This window comes from Rhincodon typus, chromosome 37, assembly GCF_021869965.1.
Source record: "Rhincodon typus isolate 14 chromosome 37, sRhiTyp1.1, whole genome shotgun sequence".
NCBI classification, from domain to species: Eukaryota; Metazoa; Chordata; class Chondrichthyes; order Orectolobiformes; family Rhincodontidae; genus Rhincodon; species Rhincodon typus.
In genome coordinates this window covers 16276918-16295416 of record NC_063368.1, presented here as the reverse complement: position 1 = coordinate 16295416, position 18499 = coordinate 16276918, and the positions used below count along the sequence as shown (strand labels likewise).

Here is an 18499-nt window from a genome sequence, read left to right as displayed (position 1 = left end):
AGCATCTGTGAAGAAGAAAAAATTAGGGTTAATGTTTCGGGTCCAGTGACCCTTCCTCAGAACGGTTACTGGACCCGAAACATTAACCCTAATTTTTTCTTCTTCACAGATGCTGCCAGACCTGTTGAGCTTTTCCAGCAACTTCTGTTTTTGTTCCTGATTTACAGCATCCGCAGTTCTTCTGGATTTTACACAGGAACGGGCATGTCTTGTTGCAGTTGAGCAGGGCCTTTGTGAGACCACATCTGGAGGGTTGTGCGCAGTTTTGATCTACTTATCTGAGGAAGCATATTCTGGCGATGGAGGGAGTGTGGTGTAAGTTTACTAGACTGATTCCCGGGAGTCAGGACTGACACATGAAGAGAGACTGGATCAGTTAGGAATACATCCACTGGAGTTCCAAAGAATGAGGGGCTGTGGAATCTCATAGAAACATTTACATTCTAACAGGACTAAACAAGGTAAAATGCAGCTTGTCCGAGTAATGACTAAACAGTTCTGAGGCAGGGTCACCGGACTCTAATTTAACTCTGATTTCTCTTCACAGACGCTGCCAGCTCTTGTTGAGCTTTTCCAGCAATTTCTGTTTTTGTTGTTGAAAGTAAATGCAAGAAGGATGTTCCCGATGACGGGGCAGTCCAGGACCAGGGATCACAGTCTAAGGATGCTGGACAGGCCATTTAGGACAGAGATGCGGAGAAATGTCTTCACCCAGGGAGTGGGGGGCCTGTGGAATTCTCTGCCACTGAAAGCGGTTGAGACCAAAACATTGAATGTTTTCAAGGCAGAATTAGATGTAGTTCTTAGGACCAAAGGGAATAAAGGGCATGGGGGCAAAAGCAGGAACAGGGGACTGAATTGGATAATCAGCAATGATCATATTGAATGGCAGAACAGGCTCGAAGGGCTGAATGGCCTACTCCTGCTCCTATTTTCTACATCTCCTCACTCAGCACTATTTTAATGAAAAGCAGGGGAGCTTGCTGGAAGCAACATACACTTTCACACACATGCTCCCGTTCTCAGCAGACAAAGGGAATGTGGTCAAGCCTTGTGCCTTTCTTGGCACAAGAATGTGAAGAAGGATCCCAATCTGAAACGTCAACTTTCCTGCTCCTCTGATGCTGTCTGGCCTGCTGTGTTCCTCCAGCTCCACACTGTGTTATGTCTGACTCCAGCATCTGCAGTTCTGACTATCTCTGTCTTGTGCCTTTCTTGGCTTTCCCGGGAACATGGGGAGCCTACAGCTCCCGGTTGTTTTCTCCACGTCCACACCTCAGTCAGTCTGCACCCTGGAATATAAATTGAATTCTGGACCTGAGGATGCAGACCTGACCTCACCTGCCCTTACATAGAAAGATCCCACAATGCTATTTCAAAGAAGAGTGGGAGAGATCTCCCTGGTGCTCTAACCAATATTTATCCCTGAACCAATATCACAAAGAGAGATGATCTGGTCATGATCACGTTGCAGTTTGTGGGAGCCGGCTGTGAGAAAATTGGCTGCAGTGTTTCCTCCATTCCAACAGTACAAGAGACTTTCATTGGTTACAAAGCCCTTTGAGACATTTGGTGGCTATATAATTGGCTACAAAGCCCTTTGAGATGTTTGGTAGCTATAACATTAGCTGCAAAGCCCTTTGGGATGTTTGGTAGCTATAACATTAGCTGCAAAGCCCTTTGAGATGTTTGGTAGCTATAACATTAGCTGCAAAGCCCTTTGGGACGTTTGGTAGCTATAACATTGGCTACAAAGCACTTTGAGATGTTTGGTGGCTGTATCATTGGCTACAAAGCCCTTTGAGACGTTTGGTGGCTATATCATTGGCTACAAAGCCCTTTGAGACGTTTGGTGGCTATATCTTTGGCTACAAAACCATTTGAGATGTTTGGTGGCTATATCATTGGCCACAAAGGCATTTGAGATGTCCAGCAGTGATGCAAGACACCATTTCGATGCACGTCTCTCTTTTTATGCCTGGATAAACCTGAAATCAAAACCATCAGCTCCAGAGCCATTTCCAGTTCTATCATGCCTGTCAGAACTGCACAGTGGTTAGTGACCAAAGTCTCTCTCGTGTTTTAGGAATACATGACAGTCTGTTTCAACACAGCAGGATCCCACAAACCACAATGAGGTTTTAGTTGTTGGCTACTAACCTTGTTCAAGGGATAAATATTGGCCCAGGACACTGGCTGTTTCTTTGGGAATACTGCCATGCCATCTTTCATGTGCAGGTAAGAGAGAGCCTTGGGCTAACATTTCGTGTAGAAACTGGGACCTCAGGTAGTGCTGCATTCCTTTCGTACTGCACTGGAGCATCAACTAAGATTACACTGACACATACCTGGTATGGGGCTTGAACACCACCAAAGATATCGCTGAGGAGCTTGTTGGTGCAAATATTTACTTTTTTATTAATTCACAGGATGTGGGCGCTGCTGGTTGGGAGGGTATTTATTTCCCATCCCTAATTGCCCCTTGAGAAAGCGGTGGTGAGCTGCCTTCTTGAACCGCTGCAGTCCACCTGCTGTGGGTTGACCCACAATGCAGTTAGGGAGGGAATTCCAGGATTTTGACCCAACGACACTGAAGGAACGGCGATATATTTCCAAGTCAGGATGGTGAGTGGCTTGGAGGGGAACTTGCAGGGGGTGGTGTTCCCTTGTACCAGCTGCCCTTGACGTTCTAGGGGATAGAGGTCACTGTTTCTGAATGAAAGAAACCAAACAGCTATCTTGGGGGCTACACAGACTGTCTGATACTCGCTAACACCAGGCCTGATACATGACTGACAAAACAAACTTGACATGGTTTGTTCATGGAGCTGTCAGTCCCCGGCACTAACTGTAGTCCTGACAGGAAGCCTGTATGGTGAGATTATAAACTTGAACATATGGGTGGCACAGTAGCTCAGTGGTTAGCACTGCTGCCTCACAGCACCAGGGACTCTGGTTCAATCCCACCCTCAGGCGACTGTCTGTGTGGAGTTTGCACATTCTCCCCGTGTCTGTGTGGGTTTCCTCCAGGTGCTGTGGTTTCCTCCCACTGTCCAAAGATGTGCAGTTTAAGGTGGATTGGCCATGCTACATTGCCCATAGTGTTCAGGGATGTGCAGGCTAGTTGGATTGGCCATGGGAAATGGGGGGTTAGTGGGTGGGGGCTTGGGTGTGGTTGGTGCACTTCAGTGGGTCAGTGTAGACTAACTGGGCCAAATGGCCACTTTCTGTACTATAAATTCATTGAATCCCTACAGCATGGAAAGAGGCCATTTGGCCCACTCTGTTCATGCTTTATGTGGCACCTGAACCTCATCCCACATCTTTTCTCCTCCGTTCACTATATCCCCCGTTCCCTTTTCCCTCATGCATTTATCTTCATCTTGAATGTATCTACACTATCAACTTAAACCCATGACCACTTCCATCTAGAAGGACAAGGGTAGCAGATACGCTGGAAAACTACCCTCTGCAAGTTCCCCTCCAAACCACTCACCATCCTGACTTGGAAATATATTGCAGTCCTTTCACTGTTGCTGGGTCAAAATCTTAAAACTCCCTCCCTAATGGCATTGCAGGTCAACCCACAGCAGGTGGACTGCAGCGGTTCAAGAAGGCAGCTCACCACCACCTTCTCAAGGGGCAACTAGGGACGGGCAATAAATGCTGGTCCTAATGAGTGACATCCACACCCATGAAAGAAATTTTAAAAATTTCCCTCCCTGTTTTAGTGATTGTCTCTGGGTAATTCTGATCTTGCAATGTGACCTCCATGTAATTTCTTCCTGATATTCTGTGTGACAGATATTGTCGTCAGGGGAATGGTAGCCTTACTTCGGGAGGATAAACTCAAAAAGTTCCACAAATATTTACGGATCAGTAGTTGAGGCACACTGCAGCTAACTCCTGCTCAAGTGGGAGCATGTTCCTGTTTGTATAAACGTTTTGTTCAGCCATTGCAACGTGAGAGAGACAGAGAATCTGATTTACAAACTGAGCTTACTTTCACACAGAAATAGAAAAAAATAACTGCAGGGTTACAGGGCTGGGCTAGAGAAGTATGACCAGCCAAATTCACACTGGCTGGCATGGCCATGGTTTGAATGGCCCATCCTCTGCTGTAACCATTTAACAGTTCTGACCGTGTTTGCATTGATATATCACCTTCCCCAGCCCCTGGATGTACATACATAGGAGAAGAAACATGCCATTCAGCCCATCAAGTCAGTTCCTCGCAGCCACTTTTGAAGCGTCGTCGCCAACCTAAGAAAGGTGGCAGCCAAATTGCGCACAGCAAGATCGCACAGACAGGCATCTGGGAATGACTTGATCTTCTGTTTTAGTGATGCTTGTTGAGGGATAGATCATGGCCCAGACACACAGGACAACATCCCTCTCCTTGTCAAAGAAAGATTCACAGGATGTTTTATATCGTCCTGAGGGGCTGGGGAGGGTGGTTGGGGAAGTGGGGGTGATGTGTTTAAAGTGAGAACAAAAAGACAGTGTCACTGAAGGTGTGTGCAAGAGCATGCACAGCTGTAGGTAAGTGAATGAGAGTACTTGCACAAGTGTTTGGGCATGTCTGTGTATGTCTGTGTGAGTCTGTGTGTGTCTATGAGTGTGTATGTGTGAGTGTGTCTGTATGTGTGTGTGACTGTGTGTGTGTGAGAGTCTGTGTGACGTGTGTGTGTGTGTGAGTCTGTGTGTGAGTCTCTGTGTGTGTGTGTGTGTGTGTGTGTGTGTGTCTGTGTGTCTGTGTGTGTGTCTGTGTCTGTGTGTGACTGTGTGTGTGTGAGAGAGTCTGTGTGTGTGTGTCTGTGTGTGTGTCTGTGTGTGTGTGTCTGTGTGTGTGTGTGACTGTGTGTGTGTGTGTGTGTGTGTGTGTGTGAGTCTGTATGTGTGAGTCTGTGTGTGTGTGCGCGCAAGATTGTGAGACTGTGTGTGACTGTGTGTGAGACTATGTGTGACTGTGTGTGTGTGTATGTGTGGGCACGCGAATGTGTGCATGCATGCCTGTTTGTGTGCATGTGTGTGCGGGTGTACATGTGAATGTGTGCCTGCCTGTCTGTGTGCATGTGCGTGTATGTACGTGTGTGTATGCGTGTGCGCGTACGTGACTGTGCATGCATGTCTGTGTTCCCATCTCTCAGTCTTATACTTTATCTAAAGAATGTATCATACCTAAACTGCTGCTTCCCAACAAACTCAATGAATTATCAGAAAATTACTTACAAAGCATCAACTGCCTACACTAGACCTCCGTGATCACAAATCTCTGAAAACCTGCAGGAGGTAGATATGGAACGGACGGGGTAAAGACAGCGTGTTTCCCTTGCTGAAGGACATTGGTGAACTGGATGGGCTCGCTATATTCCAGATTTTATTGACTAAATCATTGAATTTAAATTTCACTGACTTCGGTGACAGGATTTGAACCCACGTCCTCAAAGCATCAACCTTTGAATTAACAATCTGGTGAGATTACCAGTATACTAATATTTTCCCAGCACATCATCCAGCTCCATCACTAAATAAATGACGTCAATGAGACAGCTCTCCAGACAGTTGGCCTAGTGGTGTTATCGCTAGATGATTAATCAGGAAACTCAGCTAATGCTCTGGGAACTTGGTTTGAATCCCACTGTGGCAGATTTATTTGAATTCAGTAAAGAATCTGGAATTAAGAGTCTAATGATGACCATGAAACCATTACCAATTGTTGGTTCAGTAATGCCCTTTAGGGAAAGAAACTGCCGTCCTTACCTGGTCATGTGACCCCAGACCCACAGCAATGTGGTTGACCCTTAACTACCCTCTGGGCAATTAGGGATGGGCAATAGATGCTGGTCTACTCACAGATGCCCATATACCCCGTGTGAATTAAAAAAAAGGAAATCATGACATTCATGAGATAGTTTCCGGCCAGGGAGCTCATTCAAAACATAAAAAAAATTGAGAACTGTGGGAGCAAAGGATGGGACCTAAAGATAGAGTGAACAAAATCTCCACTTGAGTACAGGATGGAGAAAGGCTAAACACATCCTACAAACAATAAAAGGACCCGGAGGCTCCCCGATAGATTCAGTCTTCCCCGAGGGCGCAAAAGGCAGGGATAAATGAGCGAACAACAGTGGGAATTCCAGAAAAGCTGCTTCCAAGTATCTGCCTTAACACCATCGGAACTCAGACACGCCCCTTTAAAGGTGAAGAGGTCATGAAGACCCAAGTGGGAGAGAGGTCATAGAATCCCAGGAAGTAGGGGACATTGTTCAAATGTAAGGGTCACACATTTAAGATGGAGGACACAGAGTTAGAGTCATCCAGCACAGAATCAGACCCTTCAGCCCAACTCGTCCATGCTGACCAGGTTTCCCAAACTGAACTTGCCTGCATTTGGCCTATATCCCTCCAAACGTTTCGTATTCATGTACCTGTCCAAATGCCTTTTAAATGTTATAACTGTATCTGCATCAACCAGCTCAGAGGGGATTTTCGGTCTCTTGTTGGGGGTGGGGTGGGGAGTCTGAGAGAATATCTATTCCCAAGAGATCTGTGGAAGAAATGTCATTGAATATTTTTAAGGTAGTGTTGGATAGATAGATTCTTGACTGACAATGGACTCAATGGATACAGACCTGATGGGCCAAAGGGTCTTTTTCTGTGCTGTAGACCTCTATGATTCTATAACCCTATATGAACATACGAAAGAAGAATATGAGTCATCCATTCAGCCTCTTGAGCAGCTCCACCATTCAATACAACCGTTACTGATCTATTCAAATTCCACATTCCTGTCTAACCTGGGATAACCATTTATTCCCTTCTGGTCGTTGGAGGGATAAGTGCCAAAGTGGAGTTGAAGCCAGAATCAGATCTTGATTCTTGGGGGGAGGAGGGGGATTAGTGGCCTCCCCTTGCTCGCCCATGTTCATAAAATGGGGCGAGAGTGTCTGAATTCATCTGTCCCCATCTGTACTCCTGAGAATTTGTACCGGATCTTCCTGGAAGTGGATCTGAATGCAGCACAGGTCGACGGGTCACCCTCAGTGGGTAGCCACTTTATATCGAACTCAGACTTGAAATGCCAGCACAAAACTCAGCAGATGAAGCCCGTGCTGTACTGAGGGAATGCAGTGCTGTCAGAGGTGTCACCTTTCAGGTAAAACATTAAACTAAGGCTAGGCTTGACCCCTCCAGAAAAAGCAAAAGGACCGAGTTCAATATTTTGGAGAAGGGCAAGAATGTTCTCCCCAATGTCCGTCAACAATTATCTCTCAACCAACAAACCATTTGGTCACCGGCCATATCAACAGAAGCTCGAGTGGTCAGCTACAATTGCTACATTAGAGAAAGGGAGGCTTGTTGAGGTTCAGTGGTAGTGTCACTGCCTCTGAGCCAGGAGACTTGGGTTCAATTCTGAATCTGCTTCAGAAAACTGTCATAACATCACTGAAGAGGTTGATTGGGTAATACCTGCACTTCAAAAAGTATGTTATTGGTTGAAATACTTTGGTACATCCTAAGGGTGTGACAGGTTCTATATAAATGCAAACATTTTCTATCTGTCCTAGTTTTCAGTGGGTCCAAACATTTCCATTCATGCTACAATGCCTTTGTGACATTAGGCACCACAATGATGCCTGACTGCGTGGGTACATGATGCCCAGGGAGATAGAACAGTGGTCATGATCACCAACTAATTAAAAGCACACAATCCTCTCAGGACAGGGACAGCACGGGACTAGATACGGTATAAAGCTACCTCTATACCGTCCCCCATCAGACATTGCCAGGACAGAGACAGCACAAGGTTAGATACAGAGTAACTCTCTCTCTAATCATTTTGACAGAAAGTTCCTTCTACGCTGTCCCCATCAAATACCCCCATAACAGGGACAGCAGGGGGTTAGATTCAGGGTAATGTTCCCTATGCTCTTTTAAACTAAAAGTAAACAGAAAGTAAAGTTCTCTCTACACAGTCCCCATCAAACACTCCCAGGACTGATACAGCTGCAGACCAGCCATGATCTAAGTGAATGGCAGAACAGACTCGGGGGCGCTGAATGGCCTCCTCCAGATCATTCCATATTCCCCCAAATCCAAAATGGAGGTGACAGACAGAAATGTGACCAGTAGAGGGCATCCCCACTGCCAGTAGAACTCACCGATATTCTGGTGTCCCTGGCATTTCTGCCCATCAACCACATTGAGAATCACCCACATTGCTGTGGGTCTGTAAAGAACATTAGGAAGGGATCGTGTGATTAATTGAGATGGTTAGAGCAATTACAGCAAAGGTTACATGGTCACCATCAGCCCTTCAATCCAGATTTTTGTTGGATTTAAATCTCACCATATTCCATGGTGGGGTTCAAACTCACATCCTAGAACGTTGCCTGCAATGGGACCAGGATTGTTAGTCCAGTGACATGACCCCTGACACTGCCTTCTCTGAGTAGGTCAACGACAATACTGGTCAACTGGCTACCTAACCAAGGAAGAATCACTCACGACACAAAGTTCCTGATTATAAACACCTTCAATCTGAACTGGAGAGGAGGTTCTTGACAATTGAAGGTCAGACTTTTCAGTCAACAAGCTCTAACCCACAAATGAAGTAACACACCCAGAATAGGAAGGAATGCAAGGGAGCTGTGCAACTGTAAAATGAGTGTAAACAAAGGGTGCTGCATTTATAAAGCACCACTCACAACCTCCCCCAGTTCTGAGGAACAGTCATCATGGAGTCTCTCCACAGATGCTACAGACCTCTGACTTTCTCCAGCATTCTCTGTGTTTGACTCACAATCTCAGGATGCCCCAAGTGGTTGAGCAATCAGTGAAAGATTTCTGAAATGTAGTGATGTGATAAACAGGTCAGGCAACTTGCACACAGTAAGATCCCACAAACAGCGGTGCGGCCATGCTCAGACTGTGCTGCAGTCATGCTGATGGAGGGGGAAATATTGGCTCCAGGCATCCCCAGATGGTCCTCTGTAAAACGATTTAACAACTCACACGAGAAGGCTGTACCTCCAATGGTGCAGCACTCCCTCAGTACTGGCACTGCACTGCAGGCCTGGGTTCCTGTTCTTAACTGGGACTTGAACCCACATGTGACTGACAAAGAACTCACAGTGCTCCCAGAGAGTGAGACAGAGAGAGTGTGTCGGGGTGGTGGGGTGGGAGGGTAGGAATGAGATAGAGAGAGAGAGAGGGACAGGGGGAGAGAGCGGGGGAGGGGGTGGGGAGAGGGGGGGGAAGAGGGGGGGAGGGGGAGGGGGGGGGGGGGGAGGGGGAGGGAGGGGGAGAGTGGGGAGAGGGAGGGAGCAGGACAGGCAGAGATAGAGAAAGAGAGAGAGACGTACAGAGGGAGGGAGAGAGAGAGGGGGAGGGAGAGAGAGAGTGAGGCAGGAGGGAGGGAGAAAGGAGGAGAGAGATGGAGAGGGGGGTGAATAGGGGGAGAGAGAGAGAGGGGGGGATATTAGGGGGAGAGAGAGAGGGGGAAACAGGGGGAGAGAGAGGGGAGAGAGGGGAATGGGGAGAGTGGGGAGAGAGAGAGAGACAGAAAGAGACATACAGAGGGAGAGAGACACAGTGTGAAAGAGAGAGAGGGAGGAGGAGAGAGGGGGAGAGGGGCAGAGGTAGAGAAGCAGGGAGAAAGACATACAGAGGGACACACACAGAAAGAGGCAGGGAGAGCGAGGGGGGGAGAAGAGAAAGACAGGAGGGAGAGCGAGAGGGACATGGAGAGAAACACACACAGTGGGGAGAGAGAGAGACAGGGAGAGACGGAGAGAAAGGGAGACAGGGGGAGCAAGAGAGTTAAAGAGAGAGAGCGAGAGAGACAAGGAGAGAGAGAGAGAAAGAAAGAGAGAGCGCACACTGGGAAGAATGAAACAGAAAATGGAAGAGACAAGAACAAGGGGCTGATAAGTCCAGAAAAGGGAGGGGTGATTGATGAGAACGACAGTGAGAAAATGAGACAGGCAGTAAAAACCAGACAGAACACAGTATGAAGGTCAGAGTTCAAGAGTCCAATGGGAGGATGATGGAATACTGCCCAGTGGTGAAGGATGAGTGCAGCTCCAATGGGTAAAGTTATCATAATCCAACACGTCACAGGGCTATACTATGACGGAGAAAGAGGTGGGATCGAAAGAGAGAGAGAGTGGGAGATGGCTGGGGTTGGTTTAACCTGAGCTTAAACATACCTCAGGTGAGGGGAGACGTTGAGAAGGACAGTCCTTCATGATAATCTCAGCTGGTATTGGAATTGAACCCAAGCTGTTGGTGTCACTCTGTGTTATAAACTGGCCATCCAGACAACTGGGCCACACACACACACCACCCCTGACCCCCACCCCGCAACTCCAACAACATTCAAGAACCTAAACACCACCATCCAGGACAAAGCAGCCCCCACTTGATTGGCACCACATCTACATTTGCTCCCTCCACCACCGACGCTCAGTAGCAGCAGTGTGTACCATCTACAAGATGCACTGCAGAAATTCACCAAGGCTCCTCACACAGCCCCTTCCAAACCCATGACCACTTCCCTCTAGAAGGTCAAGGGCAGCAGATACATGGGAACACCATTACTTGCAAGTTTCCCTCCAAGCCACTCACCATCCTGGCCTGGAAATTTGTCACTGTTCCTTCCATGTCGTTGGGTCAAAATCCTTAAATTCCCTCCCTAATGGCATTGTGGGTCTACCTACACACATGGACTGCAGCAGTTCAAGAAGACAGCTCAGCACCACTTTCTCAAGGGGCAACTAGGGACGGGGCAATAAATGCTGGGCCCAGCCAGTGACACCCACTTCCCACAAAGTGAATAAAAGTGAGAATGTGTGTCAGTGAAGGGCGCGTGTGCCAGTGAAGGGCGCGTGTGCCAGTGAAGGGCGCGTGTGCCAGTGAAGGGTGTGAGACTAGAACAAATTGATGGACAATAGAGAGAATACAGGGGAAAGAGAGTGAGATGAGAAATTAGTTTGAGAATGTGAGTCAGACGCATATGAGCCAGAGGGGAAGCATGTATTATATACAGGACCCACACCCTAGCCACAAACAAGTCCGTGCGTCAGTCCTTGAAAACACTGAATGATTGCTGAGTTTAAATGGCATGACAGCCTAACATGCAACTATACTGATTTCAAGACAAGTGGAACAAAACGAAAAGTTTCTGGAGGAATTCATTTCCTCCTGATAAGCAGTTCACGTCATGCTGATTAACTCTGTTTAAGAGAAGCTGGATGATTAGAAAGAAGGTTTCGTTTTCAAAAATCGTGTATTTCTCGGGATATCTGCGAAAGGTTCACATCATAAAAAAAACTTGAGGGTCCTCTTGTGGTGCAGTGGTAGCGTCCCTGCCCCTGGACTGGGGTGGCCTGAGTTCAAGTCCTACCTGTACCCAGAGATGTGTAATAACATCTCTGAATGGGTTGATTAGGAAAAATAGGTTAATAGTGAAACAAAACTTTGAAGTTTTTTGCTATGCACAGGCCAGGCGTCAATAAAACAGATAGTTTGTTCATTATGCCATTATGGGAGGTTGCTGTGCACAAATTGGGTTCTGTGTTTCTCACACAACAACAGGGTCTGCACGTCAGAAACACGCAATTGGCTCAGAGGGTGTCCCAAGCTCAGGACAGGAGCTAGCAGAACATTTCTCAGGTGACGTTCTGTCTCATTTGGATTCGGTGCGTGATAGAACTTCCCCGTTCTTACTCAAATTGTGTTTCTGGATCATCTGCCAAATGAGGCAAGAGGAATTCTCAGTCGGACATCTCACCTGAAGGACAGGTTTTGAGACAAGATGCCGTCATACCTGACAGGGATTATCCTCGGGCTTCCCTAGCATCTGCTCCACACTCTAGCACCTTGTCTGTGCGAGAGTGAAGCTGAGAAACCCGCTCCCAGACCTCACCAGCACTTGAACATAACCAGCTACAGAGACACATCACAAACAGTCGCCCGAGGGATGAAGCTCAGCATAAATTGAAAGAGCAGCGTTCTCATCTTTGTTTGGAGCCTTTTGCCACTTTACAATCTAATGAGATGATTGTAATTGGAAAGGGATGAGAGAGATGGTTTCAGAGAGGCCCAGCATTGGCAGCAAGCGAGGGGAATGATTCTGAAAGCTCACAGAAGGCGATGAGAGATTTGTGCTGGGGAAATAGGTAGCCAAACAGCATAGAGAGGCCCATCCGCCCATCAAATCTATCTACACCAATCCCACTTTCCAGCATTAGGTCCATGGCCTTGAATGTTATGACACTTCAAGTGCTTATCCAAGTACTTTTTAAAGGTTACAAGGTTTCCTGTCTCAACTCCCCTCCCAGGCAATGCATTGCAGTTCCCCACCACCCTCTGGGTGAAAAATGTTTTCTTCAAATCCACTCTAAACTTCCTGCCCTTCACGTTAAAGTTATGCCCCCCTGCCCCCATTTGTGGTTGGCACTTGGCACGGTGGCTCAGTGGTTAGCACTGCTGCCTCACAGCACCAGGGACCTGGGTTTGATTCCACCCTCGGGCGACTCTCTGTGTGGAGTTTGTACATTCTCCTTATGTCTGCGTGGGTTTCCTCCCACAATCCAAAGACGTGCACGGTAGGTGGATTGGCCATGCTAAATTGCCCGTAGTGCTCAGGGTTGTGTAGATTAGGTGGGTTATAGGGGATGGGTCTGGGTGGGATACTGAGGGCCAGTTTCCACACGGTAGAGATTCTATGATTATTGACCCTTCAACTAACAGGAACAGCTGCTTCCTATCCAGCCTGTCTCTCATGACCTTCTGGGCCTTCATCAGATACACCCACAGCCTTCTATGCTCTAAAAATAACCGAACCTATCTAGACTCTCTTCATAGTTAAACGGCTCTATCCCTGACAATATTCTAGTGAATCTCCTCCGCACCCACTTTAGTGTAATCTGTCGTGCAGTGGCCAAAACTGCACACAGTACTCCAGCTGCAGCCTAACCAAAGTCCTGTACAGCTCCAACATAATCCCCCTGCTCTTAGAATCTATCTCACAGCTGATAGAGCTGAGAAGTGTCCCACATGGTTTTTTTTAACCACACTATTAACCTGCCCTGCCATCTTCAGGGATCTGTGGACAAACAGCCTGGGATCCCTCTGTTCCTCTGAGCTTCCGTGTGTCCTGCCATTCACTGAGTACTCCCTTGTCTTGTTCCTTCTTCTAAAGTGTAGCGCTCTAAGCCTTTCCACCACAAGTTAAATTCCATGGGACAATATGGAAGGAAATACACTGGCAATGGACACAGATGGTGAAATTTGGGAACTGTCCACAATTTCACCATGAAAAGAGAGTTGTGTAATTGTGCAGCACAAAGGCCATTCAGCCCTTCATAGACTCAGAGTCATACAACATGGAAACAGACCCTTTATCCCAACTCATCCACGCCGACCAGTTTTCCCAAACTGAACTAGTCCAATTTGACTGCGTTTGGCCCATATCCCTCTAAACATTTCCTATCCCTGTACTTGTCCAAATGTCTTTTAAATGTTGTAACTGTACCCACCTCTATCATGTCCTCTGGCAGCTCATTCCATACACACACCATTTTCTGTGTGAAAAAGTTGCCCCTTAGGTTCCTTTTAAATCTTTCCTCTCTCACCTTAAACCAATGCTCCTCTAGTTTTGGATTCCTCTACCCTAGAGAAAAGGCCTTGGCTATTCACCTTATCTATACCTAACATGATTGTGTAAAACTATATAAGATCACCTCACAGCTTCCTACACCCCAGGGAGAAAAGTCCCAGCCTGTCCAGTCTCAGTAATATCCTTGTAAATCTTTTTTGCATCCTTTCCAGTTTAATAACTTCCTTCCTGTAGCACGGCGACCAGAATTGGATGCAGTACTCCAAACGTGGCCTTAGCAATGGTACAGCCATAACATGACGTCCCAACTCCTATACTCAATGCTTTGACTAATGGAAGGCAAGTGTGCCAAACGCCTTCTTCACCACCCTTCCACCTGTGATGCCACTTACAAGGAGCTATATGCCTGCACCCCTAGGTCTCTTTATTCAATCACATTCCTCAGGACATTACCTTTAATTGTTTAAGTCCTGCCTTGATTTGTCTTTCCAAAATGCAACACCTCACGTTTATCTGAATTAAACTCCATCTGCCGTTCCCCAGCTCACTGGCCCAGTTGATCAAGATCTCATTGTACTCTGCAATAACCTTCCTCACTGTCTACTACATCACCAATTTTGGTGTCATCCACAAATTTACTAACTATGCCACCTATATTCTCATCCAAATCATTTATATAAATGATGAGCAACAGTGGACTCAGCACAGCGCTGCACACAGGCCCCCAGTCCGAACAACAACACCCTACCACCAATCTCTGTCTCCTAGATTCAAGCCAATTTTATATCCAATTGACTAGCTCTTCCTGAATCCCACGTAATCTAACTGTACTAGATCATAGAAATCCCAACAGTGTGGAAACAGGCCCTTCGGCCCAACAAGTCCTCACTGACCCTCAGAGCATCCCACCCAGACCCATCCCCCTATAACCCACTTACTCTACACATCCCTGAACACTATGGGGCAATTTAGCATGGCCAATCCACCTAGCCTGCACATCTTTGGACTGTGGGAGGAAACCAGAGCACCTGGAGGAAACCCACGCAGACACAGGGAGAATGTGCAAACTCCACACAGATAGTGACCCAAGGGTGGAACTGAACCCAGGTCCCTAGTGCTGTGAGGCAGCAGTGCTAACCACTATGCCACCATGCCAGTATTAAGCAGTCTACCTCGTGGGACCTTGTTGAAGGCCTTGCTAAAGTCCATGTAGACAACGTCTACTACTGTGCCTTCATCTATCTTCTTGGTCACCTCTTCAAAAAACTCAAATCAAATTTGTGAGACACGATTTCCCACACACAAAGCCATGATGACTATCCCTAATCAGTCCTTGCCTTTCCAAATGCATGTAACTCCTGTCTCTCAGAATCCCCTCCAACAACTTACCCACCACAGACATCAGGCTCACCGGTCTGTAGTTCCCCGGCTTTCCTTGCAGCCTTTCTTAAATAATGGGACAACATTAGCCGCCCTCCAGTCTTCTGGCACTTCACTCTGGTTATTGATGATACAAATATCTCTGCTAGGGGCCCTGCAATTTCTTACTAGGAGCAAATTACTGCAGATGCTGGAGATCACAGTGGGTCAGGGGCATCCATGGAGAGAGCAAGCTAACGTTTCAAGTCTAGATGACTTTTCATCAGGTCTGATGAAGAGTCGTATAGACTTGAAACATTAGCTTTTTTTTATTCATTCACAGAATGAGGGTGTTGCTGGCTAGGCAGCATTTATTGCCCATCCCTAATTGCCCAGAGGGCAGTTAAGAGGCAACCACATTGCTACGGGTCTGGAGTCACATGTAGGCCAGACCAGGATGGCAGTTTCCTTCTCTAAAGGACATTAGTGAACCAGATTGGTTTTTTCAACAACTGACAATGGATTAACGTTCATCATTAGATTGTTAATTCCAGATATTTATTGAATTCAAATTCCACCATCTGCCATTATCTGCGTCTCTGAATTAACAGTCCAGAGATAATACCACTAGGCCAGCTTGCTTTCCCCACAATTTCTTCCCTCAATGTCCCTGGTATAGACTTGATCAGTTCTTGGGGAATTATCTACCTTTATGCATATTAAGACATCCAGCGCCTCCTCTTCTGTAACGTCATTTTCAAGACATCACTATTTATTTCCCCGAGTTCCCATGTCTTTCCCCACAGTAAAAATCCTTTGCACCTGGGTCATCACCTTAAAGGAGCTAGCTGGTTCATCCAAGTCTCCTGTTTTTATAACTTTAAACATCTCTATTAAACTTAGTTTCAACTTACTCTGCTCTAAGGAGAACTATCCTAGCCTTCCTTCTCAAAATGGGCTTAATGCTTCACCTTAACCACTGCTCTCACTTTTGCGCAGAGGTTCTGTCACAATGTTACACTCTATTTTGACTCATTATTTTTTATCACCAGCCGCTTTCATTGTGCAGATTAATCAGTCCTGCCCAGCCTATTTCACAGACCATTCATTCCCTGCCCCACCACTGTTCCCTGTTCTGTAGTGTACTCCTTTAAAGGCTATGCCATATCGAGCACTTTCCAGTTTTTATAGATACCATCCAGCTAAAATGTTGTCTTCATCTCTCTCTTTCTCCAGTTATTGCCTGACCCACAGTTTTTTTATTCATGAGTGGGACGTGGGTGGGCCCAGCATTTATAGCCGGTCCCTAGCTGCCCCTTGAGAAGGTGGTGGTGAGCTGTCTTCTTGAACTGCTGCAGTCCACCTGCCATGGATTGACCCACAATGCCATTAGGGAGGGAATTCCAGGATTTTGATCCAGTGACTGTGAAGGAATGGCGATATATTTCCAAGTCAGGACGATGAATGGCTTGGAGGGGAAGTTGCGGCTGGTGGTGTTCCCATGTACCTATCTAGGCAGAAGTGGTCGTGGGTTTCGAAGGTGCTGTCTAAGGATCTTTGGCGTGTTTCTAGCACTTTCTCTTTTTATTTTAGGGAATTGAAGTCTGTGAAACTCTCTTCCGCAAAGAGTGGTAGAGATGGGGAAATCATTCAACAATGCGGAGGGAGAATAGATTCTGGATTAAAAAGGGAACGTCGACAGGAGCGTGGAGTTGAGACCTCAATCGGATCCACCATGAACTGATGGAATGTTAGAGCAGGATCCCGAGGAGTTAAATGGCTTACTGCTGATCCTAATTTGTAAGTTCTGAAGAAGACACATACTGGACTTGAGACATTAGCTCTGTTTCTCTCTCCACAGATGCGGCCAGACCTGCTGAATTTCTCCAGCGATCTCTGATTCAGTTTCTAATTTGTAATGCGCAGGGAGCTCTCCCGGTTGACCTGTATGAAACTCTTGGCTGAGAATAAAATTAGAACGGTGTTTGATTCACTGGGAGACTGTACTGGAATATCGCGGGTCAATGCGTGAGACTGAGAGAATGTATTATTCACAGGAAAGTTATCATTGAGCCATCTGCTGGCTAACTATTTAGGCTAACTCAAACAATGCAGGCAATTGTGGGCTCAAAATGTTCTTCAGGAGGGATAGCAGCATCAGTGCAGCACTGATGAGGGACTGACACATGGTTGAATAAACCATCAATGCCTTTCAGGAAAGTTTAGTGAATGTAGAAGATCTTATGGCAGTGTCGAAGGAAGGCAGGGCAGTCTGTCTAATTCACTGATCAACTTCCATCCCTCAGCCTTGGTCTAGACGTTCATCGCAATTACTACGCTAATCTGGCCTGTACCAGTTGTTTCCTTAAAGAGAACAAAAGGAGCCCATCATCTCTGTGTCAGTTCTCTGAAGGAGCCTCATTCTATCGCCTTCTCTGTACACATTCTTCCTTTTCAGATGAAAATCCGATTCCCTTTTGAACGTTACAGCCTGCGCCACACTGCCAGGTATTATATTCGACCCCTTGGCTGTGTCCTGCATGAGGAAGTAGTTCCTCATGTTCATTTTGCTCCCTTTACCAACCGCTTCCAGTCTGTGCTCTCTCGTTCTCAATCTTTTCATGCATGGTAACAGTTTTCCCCACTTACTCTGTCCCCCTCATAATTTTGAGCAGCTCTGTCAGATCTCCACTCGGATCTCTCTTCTCCAAAGAGAACAATCTCAACTTCTCCAATCTATCCACATCCCCTAAACCATTCCCGGTAATCTTTCCGACATCCTCCTCAATGCCTCCCCTGCTTCCTAAAGCACTTTGAAATTGATGATGGATGGTTCAGATTGTAAGTCCTGCCCTCCTAAAGGAAAGCCAAAGCAAGCAATTCATAGAATCCCTACAGTGTGGAAGCAAGCTATTCGGCCCATCGAATCCACGTGAACCCTCCAAAGAACATTCCACCTAGACCCAGCCCCCTGCCCTATCCCTGCATTTCCCATGGCCAATCCACCCTGCCTGCATATCCTTGGATATTATCGGCAATTTAGCACGGCCAATCCACCCTAACCTGCACATCTTTGGGCTGTGGGAGGAAACCGGAGCACCTGGAGGGGACGCGCTCAGACATGGGAATAATGTGCGAACTCAAACCCGGATCCCTGGCTGTGAGGCAGCAGCGCTAACCACTGAGCCACTGTGCTGCCCAATTTCATGCATGTTCCAACACTGCAAACAGCAATATAATGCCCAGATAAGCCGTTTCAGTGATATTGACTGAGGGATAAGTATTAGTTGGGGAGAACTCCCTTGCTCCTCTTCAAAACAACTTCAAGCAAACTTCTAGGACAGAGGAGACTGTTGTGACATCAAACTGAAGACTCTGTCTCAGACTGGCCATGCTAAATTGTCCATAGTGTCCAGGGATGTGTTGGTTAGCCATGGGAAGTGCAGGGTTACAGGAAGAGGGTAGTGGGGAGGTGGGTTAGCCATGGGAAGTGCAGGGTTACAGGAATAGGGT

The 18499-nt window shown here is 46.8% G+C and overlaps 1 protein-coding gene across 3 annotated transcripts in view; it reads right to left on the bottom strand.

Annotated features, from left to right (window-relative positions):
• The window catches only part of LOC109920487 (neurotrophin-4-like), a 61155-nt gene that overhangs the window by 10760 nt on the left and 31896 nt on the right, over positions 1–18499 (bottom strand). The window contains exons 2-3 of one of the 3 annotated variants that reach the window (XR_007265702.1): positions 6636–6689; positions 6459–6550 (exon numbers count right to left, since the gene is read on the bottom strand). The exons of 1 other annotated variant lie outside the window; for it this stretch is intronic. The gene's annotated coding sequence lies outside the window, so the exon portion shown is untranslated. Of the gene's footprint in view, positions 1–6458; positions 6551–6635; positions 6690–18499 lie in introns of those variants that run through there. One more of the 3 variants, XM_048617660.1, reaches the window with a different exon arrangement.